Below are 18,038 nucleotides of genomic sequence, written 5' to 3'. Positions count from 1 at the left end.
GTGAACGAGAGGCTCCTTGGCTTCTGCAAGTTCGTGATCCGATCACAGCGACGGCGACTCGTCGAAGCAAGAAAAGCAGGGAAGCCATAGGATTTGACGAAGATCCATGAGAATGAAATCGATGGAAGGGTGTTCAGATGTGTTGTGTGTGTTGAGACAGTGAGAAACTAGCTAAGCAAGTCGAGAGGGAGAGAGAATATTTATAGAGGATTTTGGTGGAAACTGCGAAGACAAAGAAGGCTGCTGAATGCGAAATGCGAAAATTTAGTCAATAACTGCGCGTTCAAGGCGTGTTCCTCGGGGGAATTTATGCAAGTCAATGCCTACAAAAGGCCGAGGTCGAACCAAAAAATGTCCTTGCATGGATTTTCAACTTTTTAATCTATAAAAACGAATGCGCTCTCATTTGGCAAACATCATATGCATAACATTGTATCTTTCATCTTAATATAATGTTGTACAACATATGCATAACACGGTATCTTTCATCCCAAAGTAAGAGATGGCGAGCTTAAGTTAATGTCTAATATAATTCCACTACATCATATAGTAGATTAAGTTTTATAAACAACTCTTCTTAACATTGTACTGTGCATTACAAATAGATACGTTATATATATAAAATAAAGGGAGAAGACTTCAATTTGGTCGTATGCTTTTTTTCTTTGTTTTGTAATTTGAACGAATTTCTAGAAAACTGAAGAAAAGAGCTGCTCTTTGAGGGTCCACGACTCAATGAGTAATTCATTGATGTGTTGATTAGAGAAAATAATCCCTCAATTTGTTCATTTGCACATCGCGTAGATACGCCAAAAGAATTGCAAATTCGATTCAAGAAAACGAAATTGGGCATTTGGAGAATGAATGTATGGGGTGGGAGAAGGTAGAGCCGAATTTGTCATATCTGTGGGATTCATGGGAATGGAAAAGACGCTGAACGTGCCGTGAATGTAGGTGGCAACCGGTCACCTTGTCGTCCTCTAGCTTTTTAATGTGTGTGTCTTTTAAGGTTTTTTTAATTACAAGTGTCATTCGTGACTTTATGCCGGATGAGTGTGCTTTTTGACCCCCGATTAAAAAAATTGAAAAGCCCAGAGAATGTGCTTTGTTGACCTTGGAATGGCTGGCTGAAGTGGTTGAACCGGTTGAACTGGTGGTTTTGCCCAGTTTATAACGTGGGATAGGGTCGGGCTTAACTTGTGGAAAACGGGTTGGAAGACGGCTCGAAGCACTGTAGAATTCAGAAAGTTTACACTAGGGGTACACTAGGGGAAAGTGTAATCATGACCCATCTGGAGCCTACAAGAGGGTGGAAATTTACTGGACGATCCAGATCCCATTGCATTGTTCGTGTATATGATGACGTGAGAATCGAAGCATGTGTGGTTGGTCAGATTTGCACCCAAATGTCCGTTCAATCAAATATGCTTTGAATATAGATTTCATTCATTTAGAAAAAGTTTGAGAATACAGATAATCGAAGCTTCATAACATAGTAAAACCCCGGGTTTGAAGGGAATAGGAGGTCCGGTTACGTGGTAAGGCCTCTTTCGTTAGGCTTTTATAATCCAATATGCTAATTTGTTGGACTTTTTATTAGATCAAAAGGATCAGATTACAACTCAAAACAAGCTCTAGATCTATCTTCGAAGTGAGCAAAGCTGTCCACTGGTCTGTAGGAGCACACTGGAATCTGGCGAGCTCAAGCCTTGTCTGCTGTCGCCGTGGCCGGCACTGGCCAAGGAATAAGCAAAAAGAAAAAGAAAGAAAAGGAAAAGAATGGAATGAAAAAAAATTCAAAATTTTTGGTAATTTTCCCCAAAAAATCAAATCAGATATCAAACGGTGGAAAATATTTTCCAATTCATTTTCTCGTTTCAGCCGAACACCGGAAAATATTATCGTTTCCTGGAAAATGATTTTTCGCGAAACAAATGAAGCCTAAGGATGCGTTTGTTTTACGGAATATGTAACGTTTTTGGAAAATATTTTCCGGAAAATAGTTAGTTTTCTTTTATTTGGAGATATGTGATCGAAAACAGTTTTTGGTGTTTGGATCTCATTTAGAAAATGATTTCAATCCCATGATTTTTTTTTTTTGGTAACCCGGGAACCCCCCGCACAGCCGACAGCCGGAGAGGTAAACCCGGGGTGACGCTAGCGCAGGACCCACCACCACGACGTCACGCTTAAGAATCCCTAATGACAGCGCTGGGATTCGAACTCCTTCCCTTCGTGAGGGGAAGAGAGCCCGAAGCTAACGCAGCCGCTGCGGGCGGTGGTATTTCAATCCCATGATTTTATCTCATGCAAATGCAAAATTTTTTTTTTAAAAATAATAATAATAAAATATTTAAAAAAGTAAATGGAAGCAATTCCGGAAAGTATTTTCACTTTCTTAAATTAGAGAATTCACTTTCCTAATTTTATATACGAATGTTTTCTTTAACTGGAAAGTGTTTTTTGTTGACTAATCATTTTCAGCGAACCAAATGGGTGAACGTCCGGAAAACGGATTCCCGGAAAACACTTTTCCTAAAACAAACGCACCCTAAGGTACACTTAAAATTCACGAACCAATCTTCGATTTTCCTTAATGCTCGATTGGAGATTTTGATGCTGAGAGTCGGTTGACCATACCATCTTCGTCTAGGAACAAAGAAGGAAAACAACTTCGATTGTTTGATGGTTGTTGTTGGCAAAGGGCACACGTAGATCCTAGTAGGACTTTCTTCTTAAACAGAATTACCTCTGCTGATAATGCGTTTTGATAGAGACTCCAAAGGCAAAAATCTGATTTTGGGTTTTGGGTCTTCGCCTGCCGTATCTTGTTCCATAGTGCTCTTGGCGTCTGATAAGAGGACGAGGCCAAGTCAATTCTTGGTTTCTCGTTTTCCTCTCTGTTTCTGTTGTGGGCACGTTCATGGTAAAATTTCCAGCTTTGGTATTATTCCACGCCACTTTATCTTTTGGTGGCAGAAAACTCAGTAGATTAGCAAGAATTGCACTAACAATCTCATGATCAAACATATTTTGTTGCATGTGTTCATTCCCCTTCGCTTCCTTTTCAATAATTAATTTTGATATCGTTTTAGGTCTCCTCTGTCGGCTGGACCCTCAATCAGGCCACCTTGTATCCATTTTCCTCTTGAAGATTTACTTTTCCCCATTTCCAACGCCCACCTGACATAGGGATTTATAGCATGCCTGCCCATTAGCATGCTTTGCTATTCCCAAGAAGGTCCAGCACGCTTTCCTGCATGCCAAAAATTACAACGAGGGAAATGTGAACCTTTCAGTAATTGACATCACAAAGCAGAGGGAGTATGTATCATCTTCCAAGCTTTGCTTTCCCAACATTTTTTAATAATCAGATCCCTACATCCATGCCGTCCATTGCCTTTCTCGAATTTTAGAACATCCTTTTTCCTCCTATGCATTCCACGTTGGTTGTCATTATTGTTCCCCCAAAATGCAGCAATTTTTTGAAAATTGCCGCTGTATATTGTGGCAAAGCTTACACCACGGCTTTAATTAGAATTTCCTTTCATGCCTTAGACATTAGCTTCTCCTTCTATCCCTCTTGCTCACATTAAACTCCGTTAATGGAGACCCTCTACGAAAACTGCACCACCGTTCCGACATTCATTGATCCGCCTGTCAAGAAAAGGGAAAAGACCACCAAAAATTCAAAATTATGCCCATTGTGACACATTTACTCCAAAAAAAAATTTGTGACACCAAAAATCCAAATTATACATATTGTGACACATTTACCCTTCGTTAGGTTCTGTTAAAAATCTCCGTTAAAACTCTGACGTGGTGTTGACGTGGCGCTTGCGTGGAGCCACATTAGAAATAATTTAAAAAAAATTCAAAAAAAGTAACTATTCGTCGCGAGTTACTGTTCATCATCATCAAAGTTACTGTTCACCGTTTTCTCGCTCAGCCGGAGCTCGTTCGTCCCTACCCACTGCCACCTAGACCTCCGGGAGCTTCGTCGTAGTTGCCGATCATGACGGCCGCGAGCTTGGAGCTTGGCCATGGCCGCTCCGCTCAAGCTCGAAGCTTGGCCATGGCAGCCGCTCGAGCTTCAAGCTTGGCTGATTACGAAGAAGAGCAATACGATGACGAAGATCCACTTCGGCCAAGCTTCGCCCTCAGGCCAAGCTTCGAGCTCGAGCAGCCGCCATGGCCAAGCTTCGAGCTCGTGGCCGCCAAACTACAAGGTCGAAGAACTGAAGCTCAATATTAAGGACGGGGGAAATGTCGAGGCCGTGGAGGTGTCACTCGGTCTCATGGCCGGAGGTTCTCTTCCTCTGAAACTTCCCGGAAGCTATCCGGGTTCCATTAGGTTCAACTCGAATGGCTGTCTTTCTTGATGGCAAAACTTCTAATCCTTGCATTATCATCTTCTGTGCACATTTTGATAAGAAAAGAAAAGCCGAAAAGGAACAAGCTTGAAGCTTGGCCATGGCCGCTCCGCTCGAGCTTGAAGTTTGGCCTGAGGGCGAAGCTTGGCCGAAGTGGATCTTCGTCATCGTATTCCTCTTCTTTGTCATCAGGCTAAGCTTCGAGCTCGAGCGGCCGCCATGGCCAAGCTTCGAGCTCGAGCGGAGAGGCCATGGCCAAGCTCCAAGCTCGCGGCCACCATGGTTGGCAGCTACAACGAAACTCCTGGAGGTCCAGGTGATAGTGGGCAGTGACGGACGAACATCGGAAGAGCTCTGGCCGAGCGAGAATACGATGAACAGTAACTTCAAAGACAATGAACAGTACTCGCAATGAACAATGACTTTTTTCGAATTTTTTTAAATAATGTGGCGCCACGTCAATGTCACGTCAGCGCTATGTCAGAGTTTTAACGGAGATTTTTAACAGATCCTTAACGGAGGGTAAATGTGTCACAATATGCATAGTTTGGACTTTTTGGTGTCACAAAAAAAGTTTGGGGTAAATATGTCACAATGAATATAGTTTGGGGTTGTTTATGGTCTTTTTCCTCAAGAAAAAAAATTAAATTATTCGCAAAAAATAAGTAGATAAAGTGGGGCAAGAACTGTTATGGTACTAGGCCCAGCCCAACTATCATACCCACGATTATGCAGAAAGCCAAGCCCATGATGGCAGGCCCTTCTATAGGTTTATCAGGATATAGGATTTTGGGTTATTGTCAAGCTTAATTAGCAATTTCATATTGATTTCTGTACATGGTGTGTGAAAGGGAGAAACATAAGGGTCCTTATGATTGAGACTTTTGCTGATGCACGAGTAATTAACTAGTGTGGGACCACATATATGCATTCGTCTTAATATCAGTGGGGTCACAGTAAAGTTTTAAACAGTATTGATTAAATAGATGTATTTTACTTCGGCTTATATTTCTCTTAATGTACGTTTGTTTGGGGGAAAATTTCATGATAAAGGAAAATACTTTTTAGAAAAATCAGTTTTTCGGAAAATGGTTACTTTTTCTTTTATTTGGTGATACGTAACCGAAAATGTGTTTTGGTATTCGGATCTTATATTTCAATTTCATGACTTTATCTCAGACAAAAAAAAAATCATAATTTTAATTTTTTTTATTTTTTATTTTCTTTCTTTTTCTTTTTTTCTTTTCCTATTTCCTTCTCCGCCAGCTGCCGGAGCTCGGCGACGGCCGCGACAGGCCACTAACGAGGGCTGACCTGGCTGACCTTGGGCGAGGTCGAGCCTCGCCAGCCTATTTCTAATTAAGTAAAGCTTTCTCTAAACAGTATTCTGATTGATAATTACAAACATGGACATCTCCGGCGTGATCAGAAAAAATAAACTCCGACTACAACTTCCATGGATACAGCCTTGTTCGCTGTCAAATTTTTTGCAAATCCTCTCCGACAAGATGGGAAGGTTGGATCTAATCTATCTACCAATTTCTCATGAACATGTCCATTTTCACACACACGCTTCATCTTCTTCAGGGATGCTCTTAAGCTCTCCGGCAGCTCCGTCCTCGGGCCTCGTCCCGCCCACCACGGTCACCCGGCTCATCGGAAGCTGCACGAGCTCGCGGGCCACGTCCCTGAACTCGAGGACCCCTCCGTCCTTGCACTTGCCGAGCAGCCGGGCCGCTTCCCGCTTCGTCATCTTCACCTTCACTCTCATCACCACCCTCTTCTCCCCGTCGATCGGATGATCCCCGCGAGATCCGCCCTTCTCCGCGTCCGGAGGAGCGATCTCGCGGCGACCCGTCTTCTGCTTGACTTTGCTCAGCTCGTCCCTGTACACGGGACTCCTCGACCCGGCCTGCTCCTCGGCTGCTCCATAGTCGTGCTCGTCTAGCGATCTCGCGTCGAGGCAAGAACCGAAGAGAGGAAGGACCAGCCAGTTGTTGTTTCGAAACAGAGCCATGAGAAAAAACAGAGGCCAAAGCAGGGGATTCACTTTGGTGGACTGTATGAGAAGCAGGCCCTGGGGCTTAACATTTATAGCTAACAAAGTAACAGAGAATTCTTTAATTGGCGTGAGAAACGAACCGAGAATTGTCTAAAGAAACGAGTGACGGAAGATGAAGATGGGGACAGGAGCAAAAGCGAACTATAGCAAAGACCAGACCTTGGGTTTGCGGAAAGCGAAGTGGCCGTGTTTTGAGGGTGGAAATTGCAAGTCGTCGAGAGAGAATTTGAACCGGTCAAGCCAAGACCTGTCATTCTCTCTTTCTACGTCAATCCCGGAATAACATTCCAGTAGATAGATGCTCATTAGCTCTCGACAGATGGATCCGATCGCGACACGGGATGTTATCGTCTACCCGGAATCGATTACGTGCTGAGTTCTAACGTTATTTTTCGATAAGCGAAACGAAAGGGGACGAGAGGAGACGATGGGTATAACTAAAGATGTTCATCGTTTATCCGGAATTGATTATGTGCGAGTTCTGATGTATTCTTTTGTTATAAAGTAAAGGATGGGAGATGAGAGGGGACGATGAGTATAGCTTACCTGGAACTGGAGGGTGATTTGTTTTGGAAGTTGCCGCTATGACTTCTTGACGGGGACAGTCAAAGTCTTTGTCTACTGGAAGAAGGCTTGTTCCCACATTGGCCTAGGGTTGAACCGAGTTCCACGTTGGTCTTGAACCTTTGCTTGGAGATGACTTATTTTAATGTCGGATCCAAACCATTTGACTGGTTTAGTTAGAAGTTTGATCCACGCAACTGGAGTCGCGACACGTTTTGTCATAAGTCCTATACATAGTGTTACGACGTACGAAAAGGTTCAAAAATACACGATCGCTTAATGAGATTTATTCGTTTTTATCCAACTATTAACAGTACTCGGAGAGATGCTATCCCAGTTATTTCACTCATACTTGAGAGATGCTCTCTAGCTTCGCGCTTATCTCTCTACGGGTCGCTCTTTCTTCGTGCCCAAGAGCCATTCTTGTATACCCTCGGAACATGCGGACCCAGTCAACGGTTGTCACTAAGCGATGTGGATATCGTGTGGGGTTCCGAGTGATCTAACGGTTGAAACCAAATGGACTTACACGAGTTTGTCGAATGTCCTGATATTTTCTCCAAATGACCATTCTCGCACGCTACCGGTGCATGTCACAATTCATTCAACATAGAGCATTAATTATTTTGCATCTCTTGGACCCCCACTCCCAGTCACCTCTCTCGTTCTTGGAGTTTGTGTTCGAAGTCGAGCAATAACCAATGAATGTCGTGTGGTTGATGTGCGGCAGCTTAGGCTGCGAACGATAATTATTCTATTTTTCTATTTTTCTGTTCCTGAAAACATATTTGGAATAGAAATCCGTTTGACAACGCAATTTCATTTTTCTATTTCTGGAACAAATTTCTACTCCAGAAATAGGTTTAGAACATAAATCAGAAGTAAAAAAATTTTACTTTTCTATTTCTGGAACAAAAATAAGAAATAAAAATTCTTCTCATTGCTTGCCCTCTCTACTAGCTGGTTGCCCACCCATAGCCAGCCATCGCCGCCGATCACCTCTCGCCGGTGCCGGCCGCCTCCCAACGCCGTCCGCCACCACTCGCTGGCGGCCATCCACCACCGCCTGCCATCTGTCATCCTCCGCCACCGCCCGACGCTGTCCGCCTCTCACCATTGGCCGCTGCTGTCCACCACCATTCACCACCACCCGCCAGCCACCTTCTGCCGTCCTTCACCGGTCGCCTCCTCCCATCCTCTGACGCCGCCCAACATCGGCTGCCGTCAGCCATCGCTGGTCGCCTCCCGCCGTCGGCCGCTACTCGTTAGCCAACTCCCACCACCGTCCTCCGCTATCGGTTCCCATCTGTAGTCTTCCGTCGTTGCGCGACGCTGGCCACCTCCCATTGTCGGTTGCCGCTCGCCGGCTACCTCCCGCCACTGTCCTCCACTGACCGCCTCCTACCACCATCCTCTGCCGCCACCCATCGTCATCTGTCACCACCCGCCACTGTCCTCCACCGACCGCCTCCTACCACCATCCTCTGCCGCCGCCCATCGTCATCTGTCACCACCCGCCATCGTCCTTCGCTGCCGGCCGCCGTCTATAGTCCTCCTCCGTCACGCAACGCCGACCACCTCCCACCATTGGCCGCCGCCCTCCCGCGACCATCCTCCGCTGCCGCCTATCGTCGTCCGTCGCCACCCGACATCGGCCACCTCCCGCCACCGCCCGCCTGCCGTTGATGAGGAAGAAATTTTGTATTGTTGTCAAACGAATTTCTATTTCAGGAATAGAAATTTTGTGTCATTATCAAACCGGTATTTTGGCAAAGAAACTCGTCCATGGAATAGAAGTAGAAAAATTGAATTCTGAAATATAATGGTTATCATTCACGCCCTTAAAGATTGATGAGCCCACGTCCAAATTCAATGTTGAACAGGACAACATCATCATCATTTGCAATGAAAATTCCGTAGTGGGCTTGAACAAGAGATGCAGATGTCCAAACACAATTCGGAAACTGTCGAGGATTCAATTGGTGAATGTAACGCTACGTTTGTTTCGTGAAAAAAAAAAAGACATTTATGGAAAAGGATTGATACCACCAGAAACCCTGAACTGATATACCTGTGACAAATTCTACCAAAAATCCCAAATTAATACATTTGTGACAATTTTACCCTCTGTTAGTTTCTGTTAAATTGAATTAATACCACAAAAAATCACAAACAGGTAAACATATGACAAACGGAGGTAAAACCCCAAACTGGTATTGTTGCGGAAGACAAGCGATCGAACAATAAAATTGACAGAATAAAGAAAATAAATTGGACACCAAATTTACGTGGTTCGGTCGTAGTAACCTACGTCCACAGAAAGAGCATCACGAAATTTCACTATAGATCAAGCGATACAACGGAGATTACAATCACACTCGAGTCACTCAAACACTTTCAGTGTTTCTCAAGCCCCAATTACACTCAATAACGCACGCAGTGTTTAGCCCCATAATTTCTTACGAAATAATTTCTCAATCTCGCGAAGGAATTCCCAGATCTTATCATAAGATTTAATTGACTAAAAAAAACTAGCACATGGATAAAATTATCTGAACTTCGAAGCCCCGCGATGGAGGCTGCGTTTGGAAACACTTTGGAGGAAAGTTTTGGGAAAATGCAAAGGACTTTAAGTTAAAGGAGTTTTCAAAATTCAAATTGTGTTTGGTGAATTGTAACTTAAAAATCCCTTGCAAAGTAACTTTAGGTAAAATAGTGTTTGGAAAAATTATCCTTGCAAAGCAAAATTTTCATTTTTTATTAAAGGAAAGTTGAAACCCTTCGCCAGCCGGCGAAGGACGGGCGGCCGTCAGGAACCTAGATCTGGCGCTGGCGGCCGTCGTCTGAGGCCGAACGGCCTCGGGCAACCCCCGGCGATCGCCGACAAGGGCCGCCTGGGGTCGAGCGACCCCCGATGGGGGTCGCGAAACCCAGGCTAGGCGGGCCTGGTCAGTGGTCGCCGGGGGTTGCCCTCGGCCGTCCGACCTCATACGACTGCCGCGCGGCGTTAGATCTGGGTTGCCGGCGGCCTCGACTGGGTTTCTAAATAGACATACACTATTCAGATGGCCAACTAGGAAACCGGTTGCGGGCACTAGAGTTCGGGGGTCCAGCCGCGATGGACCTTGACTTGGGTGCCAGGATCGAGGGACAGACACCTTGGTTTCGGGCTCGGCCTTGATGGAATCGAGCGCGGGCACCGAGGTCACGGGCTCGACCTTGATGGAACGAGTGTGGGCATCTGGGTCTCGGGCTTGACCTCAATGGACTTGAGCACAACCTTTGTGGACTCTGTCGTGGCTTTTGTGGACCCGGGCCGAGTGTTGGGGATTGCTCGGCCATCGTGGAGCCGGGCCCGAGTGCTGGGACATCGGACACTGGCACTAGGGCTTCAGGCCCGGTCTCGATGGATCGAAGTGCGGGGGCCAGGGTCCTAGGCTCTGCCTCGATGGACCCGGGTGAGGGCATTAGGGATCCAGACACGGGCATTGGGGTTACAGGCCCGAGCCTAGGCACTGAAAACCTAGTTATGGACACTGGGGATCCCAGAACCAGTGTTGGGATTTCCGTGCCCAAGCATAGAATTTTGGGCTCAAGTGCTAGTACCTAGTCATGTTTTGGAAAATCATTTCCAATTTTTTTAAAGAGGAAATCATTTTCTTGAATTTTTTTTTGGTCTAGACATTTTCTTGAATTTAAGTATAAATTTTCTGTTAACTCATTTTTCTAAACGAACCAAACACCGGATAATGAAGAAAATGTTTTTTCAAAAAATATTTTCTGCAAAACAAACGATGCCTTAAACAATCAAAAGATGTTACCGTTTATCCGGAATTGATTACGTGCGAGTTTTAATATATTTTTTTAATAAGAAAAAAGGATAGAGATGAGAGGAGGCAATGAGTATGGAAGTGATTTGTTTTAGTAGAGCTTTCCGCTATGACTTTTTGACGAGGACGATTAAAGTCTTCTGGAAAAAGGCTCTTTCCTATCATGGCCCATGGTTGAATGAAGTTTCACATCGGTCTTGAACCTTGCTTGAAGATGACTTGTTCTGATGATGGATCCACCATTTGACTAAGTCCAGTTAGAAGTTTCATTCACTCGTCCGGAGTCGCACGCGTTTTGTCATATGTCTTATACGAAGTGTTACGACGTATAAAAAGTTCAAGAAGATGCTATCACTAAGAGAGATTTATTTGTTATTATCCCACCACCGATAGTACTAGGAGAACAATTCGTTGGACATATATTATTATCTCTCGTACTCGACGGATGCTCTCTAGCTTTTCGCTTGACTCACTTCACGTCGCTCTTTCTTCGTGCTCAAGAACCATTCTTGTATACTATTGGAACGGAAAAGTTACCAAAAAAATCATAAACCTATTACAATTATGCCAATTCAGTCCTAAACCTTCTTCTTTTTTACCAATCAAATCCTAAACCTCTTACATTTGTGCCAATTTAGTCCACCCAGCCAATTTCGGCTAGAAATTGTTGACATGGAAGCTAGCCATCGTACATGGCACGATTGCTACTAACATTGACATTTCTTTTAATAATTTTTTAATAATTTTTTGAATTGTTGTAACTATTTTTCCTATTTTATTTTCTTTTTTTTTTTACTTTTTTTGGGGGGGCTGAGCGTCGACGAGGGTCGGCAACCCTCACCGGCACTGGGCGAGGGCGTCGCGGCCCTCGCAAATCTAGGCAAGGGGTTAAGAAATGGGTTATGACCCATTTGATCCATTTAACATCCATATTATGTTTATATTTATTTACTAAATATAATTAACCCATTTATTGATATATGGATTACTGGATATAACTAACCCATTTAACAGTCATGTTTTAATATATTTTTTTATTAAGTAAAAGGATGGAGACGAGAGGAGACAATGAGTATGGAAGTGATTTGTTTGAGTAGAAGTTTCCGCTACGACTTCTTGACGAGGACGGTTAAAGTCTTCCGGAAAAAGGCTCTTTCCTATCTATCATGGCCCATGGTTGAATGAAGTTTCACATTGGTCTTTAACCTTGCTTGAAGATGATGTATTTTGATGATGGATCCAAACCATTTGACTGGTCCAGTTAGAAGTTTTATTCACACAATCGGAGTCGCACGCGTTTTGTCATAAGTCCTATACAAAGTGTTACGACGTATAAAAAGGTTCAAAAAGGTGCTGACATTTATAGAGATTTATTTGTTATTATTCAACTACTAATAGTATTCGGAGAATGGACCTGAACATGTCTTTAAAAGGCTCCATAAACAATGAAGGGAAACACCCTAGGGCAGAGTGTTCCAGCCAAGTCTATGATCCCAAACTCCGAGGATGTAAAAACAATGGGGGGCAGTGACAGCTTCCATGCTTCGATAAAGATTGTGGTCAGGGTACACCCCATAAGAATTTTTTACCTAAGCAGATCTTTAAAATGCCCTATTTCCTAAAATCTCTCCCTTAGATCTTAGGGGATGTAAACCCTGAAAGGGATACTCCCTCCTCCCCAGGAGGAAAGGATTGGGGGGAATAGGGGCCTCTCGATTGTCCGGTTGCCGAGACGATTAAGAAGGCGCGTATGCCTTCGATCAGCCTAAGCAGGATTGCTTGGAAGGCGGCCCATGTAACGACCTGAATTTCCATAAAATTTGAACCTCGAAAGAGTATGTAAATTAACTCCATTTCAATTCTCCGATAAATAACTAACTTATCTTCGATTGAACAAATAATTTAACCTCAAGTAATATACATCAAAACATTATGTATAAAAACCCGTCTCCACCTTCTCTGCACACTCTGGTCCAAACCTTACAAGTGATGTTCGAAAGCGTTAAATAAAAAGCTCACGAACTCCTGAACTACGGATCTACAACCTTGTCCATCAACATGCCATCGCTGTCACAACACAGGAGACCATCGTAACCCTTTAGCGATCCAACTAACTCACTACTGATATTCTAATACGTGAAAGTACACTTAGTATAAACTACAAACAATTCTAATATAATCTCGTCTTGATATCACAATCAAAATACAGGGAAGCTCCAAAAAGCGATGACGACGGGGATCCATCTTATATATCTGAAAAATAAAGGAGTAAGCCGAAGCCCAGTAAATGAAATCTCTAAGTCTAAGGTAGGAGATCTTCTTACTACTCAATATGGTACCAACAAACAACGTGAGTGCAAAATAATCATATTTAACTAATGCAAAAGTAAATGCACTATCTTTACTATCATGATATACCAATGGAAACAATTAAAAACATTGCATAAGATCATTCACTCAAATGCAAGCAGACGGCATATTATCTCATGATGCTAAGATACCACATAGTAGCTCACTGATATACACAGGTGAGTTCATATTTGTCACTGGCCAGGACCCTCTCGATCCACGAGGCATCTCGACTAGCGAGGCATCGTCACCACCAACTCATGGGGGACGGAATCATTAATACCCTTTACCACACCTCGGCCCATTCATCACGGGTGTCCTCTTCATTAGTGATGATAAATGCACAACTGTACATCCACATGATTATAGTCATTTCTTAACACCATACCACGGCAAAGTCATATCATATCATGACTACAAGAGCCATGTCATATCATGATTACACGAGTCATGTCATCATAGGATTTCATATCATCTCAACCTTGTAAGGAACCGTTCTATTTAGTAGAACATCCGGCTAACTCCAGAGTCTCATCCATATACTAATACAATGGAATTCGCTCGGTGGCGAATAGGCTATGGCAAAAGTCTTAATCACGTAGCATCATTCACATACATTTTATAATAGCATAACAATCGCCACGTACATTTCATCATTTGCCATGTCTCATGCAATTAATGATAATAATTAATTACATGTATTTCTGCACATATATCATCACTCTTTCCATGCTAAGCCATCATCATTTAACTTGCAAATCATATGTTATTCATGGCACAACCATCATCCAATGTATTTCAACTTCACGTGCAAGCCATATCAACATCACATACGCCACAAAAGTTTGTTTATATTTTCGATATAAACCGTGGCATTCAAACAATTACTTATTTTCAACGTGTAAGACTTCATTCTCTTTTTACCATACCAACACCATAAAATTCTTGATTCTGTGATCAGCTCATTACAACATCAATATTAGCAATTAAGCCCCCAAACTTTATGAATTTACAATTTTGCCCCTATGCTCCCAAAATTAATAACTTAGTCAAATTTTGAAATAATTCATCCATTAAAACATCTTAAGGTTCTGTTTCCATCACAGCTTCTGGAATTTCCAATATTTGCATATTGGTCCTCATTTTTCGTAAAAATTACGATTTTGCCCCCGAACTTTCAAAAATTACAAGCTAGTCCTTTTTCCGAAATAAATTAACCATTAAAAATAATCCCAAGATTCTAATTCGATGCAAGTCCTCAGAATATCTAATATCTGCAAATTCGTCCTCAATTTTAGTGAAATTATAATTTTGCCCCTAAACTTTCAAAAATTGCATAATTGGACACTTTGTCTAGATTGAGCACTTAATAAAAAATAACTTAACCATCTAACAATATAAGATTCCTCATGCTGTAATTAGTCCCCAGAACTTCCAGTATTTACAAATTCGTCCTTCAACTTGATGAAATTACGAATTTACCCCTAAGGCTTCTAAACTCATTTTCTTGAACCGGTTTGATTTCCTCTAATTAATCTTACTTAATAATTCACTCATTAATACTAAAACTCATAAAATAATCATGTTAACAGCATCCTCTCACTTCTGTTAATTTTTGAAATTCGTTCATAATTATAAAAAATTACCAATATACCCTTCTCATGCCTAGCTTTACCCTTTTCCCATCTTTCTCATTCAAGATGCAACAAAACATACTAGTAACCTCGCAAAGATATTCTAGGCATGTAGAGAACTTCGTAATTCAAGCTCCACAATCACAATAGTGTAACGTGCAATTATTGAAATTCAATCAAACGTAGAATAGAATCTAGAACATTTAAACAAACAATCAAACAACCAAGTTCAAGAGTACCAAGTAGATCAATCTAACTTAGCGCCTAGATATTTTCACTTACCTTGAATGAAAGACTTGAATAATTCAAATCCTCAACCACCTTGTAAGATGCTTGATAGGCGGAGATTAAAAACTTAGAATAACACAAATTGGATAATCTTGGAAGCTTGGGTGAAAATGGAGTTAGAGCTTTGTTTAGTTTGGAAGAGAGTATAATAGAAAATTGAAGCTTGAAGATGAAGAAGATGAAGTTCACGCTCAAGAGGAAGGAGGAAGGGTTGCTATCTTATCTCTTCTCTTCCACTTTCATTATTGAGGCCTTAATTAATAGTTAGAGTCAAAATTAATAATAGAGTACTAACTAGAGTTATTGGTAGATATAAAGTTACCATGGTTAAAAATAATATGTCATGCATGAAGTCATCAAAGTATTATGTCATGCATGAAGTCATCATGAGCTAAATTAAAATGGTTTAATAAAAAAATACGGTAAATACTAGGTGAAAATAGATAAGGAAATCGTATTCGTTTGAAATACCGATTGATCCAAATTATTCCGAGTCCACTAATATTATTATTAAAAGCATAAAACAATGGGAATACTTAAACTCAATAAAATCTTGAAAATTGAAAATTATTCGATACTTATTCAGAAGCGTATCGGTCTCTATTGATAATTTTGCCAAACTAGTCACATTTCCTTCAATAATTCGTACTAACTTAATACCTTGAGTATTATAAACCACGAAGAAAATTGCAGATGTCACATCTCAAAGTAGCAATGAAGCAAGGGGTGAAAAGTAACCGAGTGTTACAATGTATAAAAAGGTTAAAAAGATACTATCACTTATAGAGATTTATTTGTTATTATCCAATTGCTCATGGTACTCGGAGAACAATTACTCGGAAAGACTCTATCCTAGTTATCTCTCGTGTGCTTGAGAGATGCTCTCTAGCTTTGCGCTTACCTCACTAGGGGTGTGCAAAAACCCGGTACCCGCCCAACCCGCCCAGGACCGCCCGAAACCGGACCAGGACCGATGGGTTCTAAGGGTTTCGGTCGGTTCCCGGTTCCAATTTTTGGAACCGGTGGGTACGGTCCGGTTCCCGGTTCCGGGTGTGGAACCGCCCACCCGCCCACCCGGACCGGACCGGTATAATATATATAATATAATATTTTTAATTTTTAATTTAAAAAGTTCAAAACCCTAAATCAGATACTCTCTCACAACACAAGCTCACTCGGTCCACTCTTGGTCGACGCCTCTCAAGTCTCAATCTCCGATACTCTCTCCTCTCCGATCTCACCGTCTCCGTCTCCATCGCCCCGTCTCCGTCTCCGTCGGGTCCGCCGATCTCCGTCTCCGTCTCTTCCATTGCGATCGCTGTGCTCTCTCTCGCTATCTCTCTCTAGCCGGTTGTCCTTTGCATTTGCTGCTCTCTCGATTTTCTCGGGGTGTGGCTTCGTTTCGCCCGAATGTGGGGGTGTACGTGTGCGAAGAAACCCACGCACTTTGCTGGGCTTTGGATGTTATGCTGCATGAATTCCTCGCGTGTTTCAGCCGCATCTCTATTTCGTGTGAATTCCTCTTTCGCATGTTTCGGTGCTTCAGAGCGTTTACGTTTCGTGCGATTCTCGACATGGGTTGGTCAAATTCGCTCAGCTTTTTCCTCTCGCATTTGCTTGCTGGGTAGTGGGTTGTAAATGGGTAGTTTAGTTGGAGAAACTACCCATTAAAAGTCATTTACAAAATGATGCACTTAGATGGGTCTTCGAGCATCTCTGTTTTATGATGGTAAAACGGGTAGATATGTTGGCAAGCAAGCAAGAAAGTACCAATCATGGTCTATAGCAGGATATTTGGTAGCGAAGATGATGCTTTGGAGGATCCTTCGCACTTGGGAATGATTTCCGGAAGAGGACAAGCGAGATGAAGCCGGTGATTAAGAGATCTTCTTCTTGACTTGCTTGAATAAATCCCGACAAGAGAAAAACACCGAGAATCGAACGAGAACACAAGCGAGATTAGCTTGTTCTTACGCCGATATTCTTTTGGTGATTTGCATCTTGTAGGTTTGTTTTGAACCTTTCTCAAAGTTTGGTTTTGTGTACAATAGCAATGCTAAATTGCATCAAGCTTCTTGAATAAAAGAAAAACATTCTGGTACTTGTGCAGTTTTATAAATGCTTGCCTTGATTATGAGCCATGCTCTCCTATCTCACGAGTGATTCTCGCTTTATACTTTTGTTAACATGATGGTAGAACTTTAGGGCAAAATTTTGGAACATCCATGCCCAAAAGATGCTTTCTTTTACCATCACTAGTATGTTCAAGTCTGCTTGGTGTTCTAGAATTGGTATTCTTGGTATTTTATGTTCGATTAAGTTTGCTATGTTGGTAAATTTCTTTTGTTTTTTTGTGAAGTATTCAGTTGACAAGTGCTTGAGATCTCTTATATGGTCTCAATGTTTTTTCACCTTCAGCCTGGTTGGGAGGCTTAACAAGACCCATCAAGCCTACCCGTCATGATAAGTTTTATCACGGCTACGCCGTGATCGACGTCGTTTTTTGCGTTTCGGAGTCGTTTAGATGGGTTTTCTAGCTTTAGTTTTGAATCTTGATGACCTTAAATTTTATCCGTTAATGACATGTTGCTTGATTTGAGCAGGTGATCTATTAACATGTCAATGGAAGTAGAGAAATCCTATGATGAGATAACACCAATAATTGAATCGAATCACTAGAACATGGAGGAGGGAAGATGACTTTGAAGAGGCATCGATAAGGTATCCGGTTCTTGTCCTCGCCTAGTAAGCGAAAATCGGTAGCTTGGCTTCATTTTCGTAAAGGCAAAACCGACGCGAACGGGAAACTTGAAATGTTTTGCAATTATTGTGGGACCAAGTATTTGTACCATGTTGATAATGGCACTTCAACTATGTTGAAACATTTGAGAAAGTGCCCTAAGTATCCTCGCAATATAGATAAGAAGCAAAAATTGTT

This window comes from Syzygium oleosum, unplaced genomic scaffold (assembly GCF_021117445.2).
Source record: "Syzygium oleosum isolate NSW1041296 unplaced genomic scaffold, Sole_v2.1 Sole_v2.15, whole genome shotgun sequence".
Classification (NCBI taxonomy): Eukaryota; Viridiplantae; Streptophyta; class Magnoliopsida; order Myrtales; family Myrtaceae; genus Syzygium; species Syzygium oleosum.
This window is presented reverse-complemented; position numbering follows the sequence as displayed.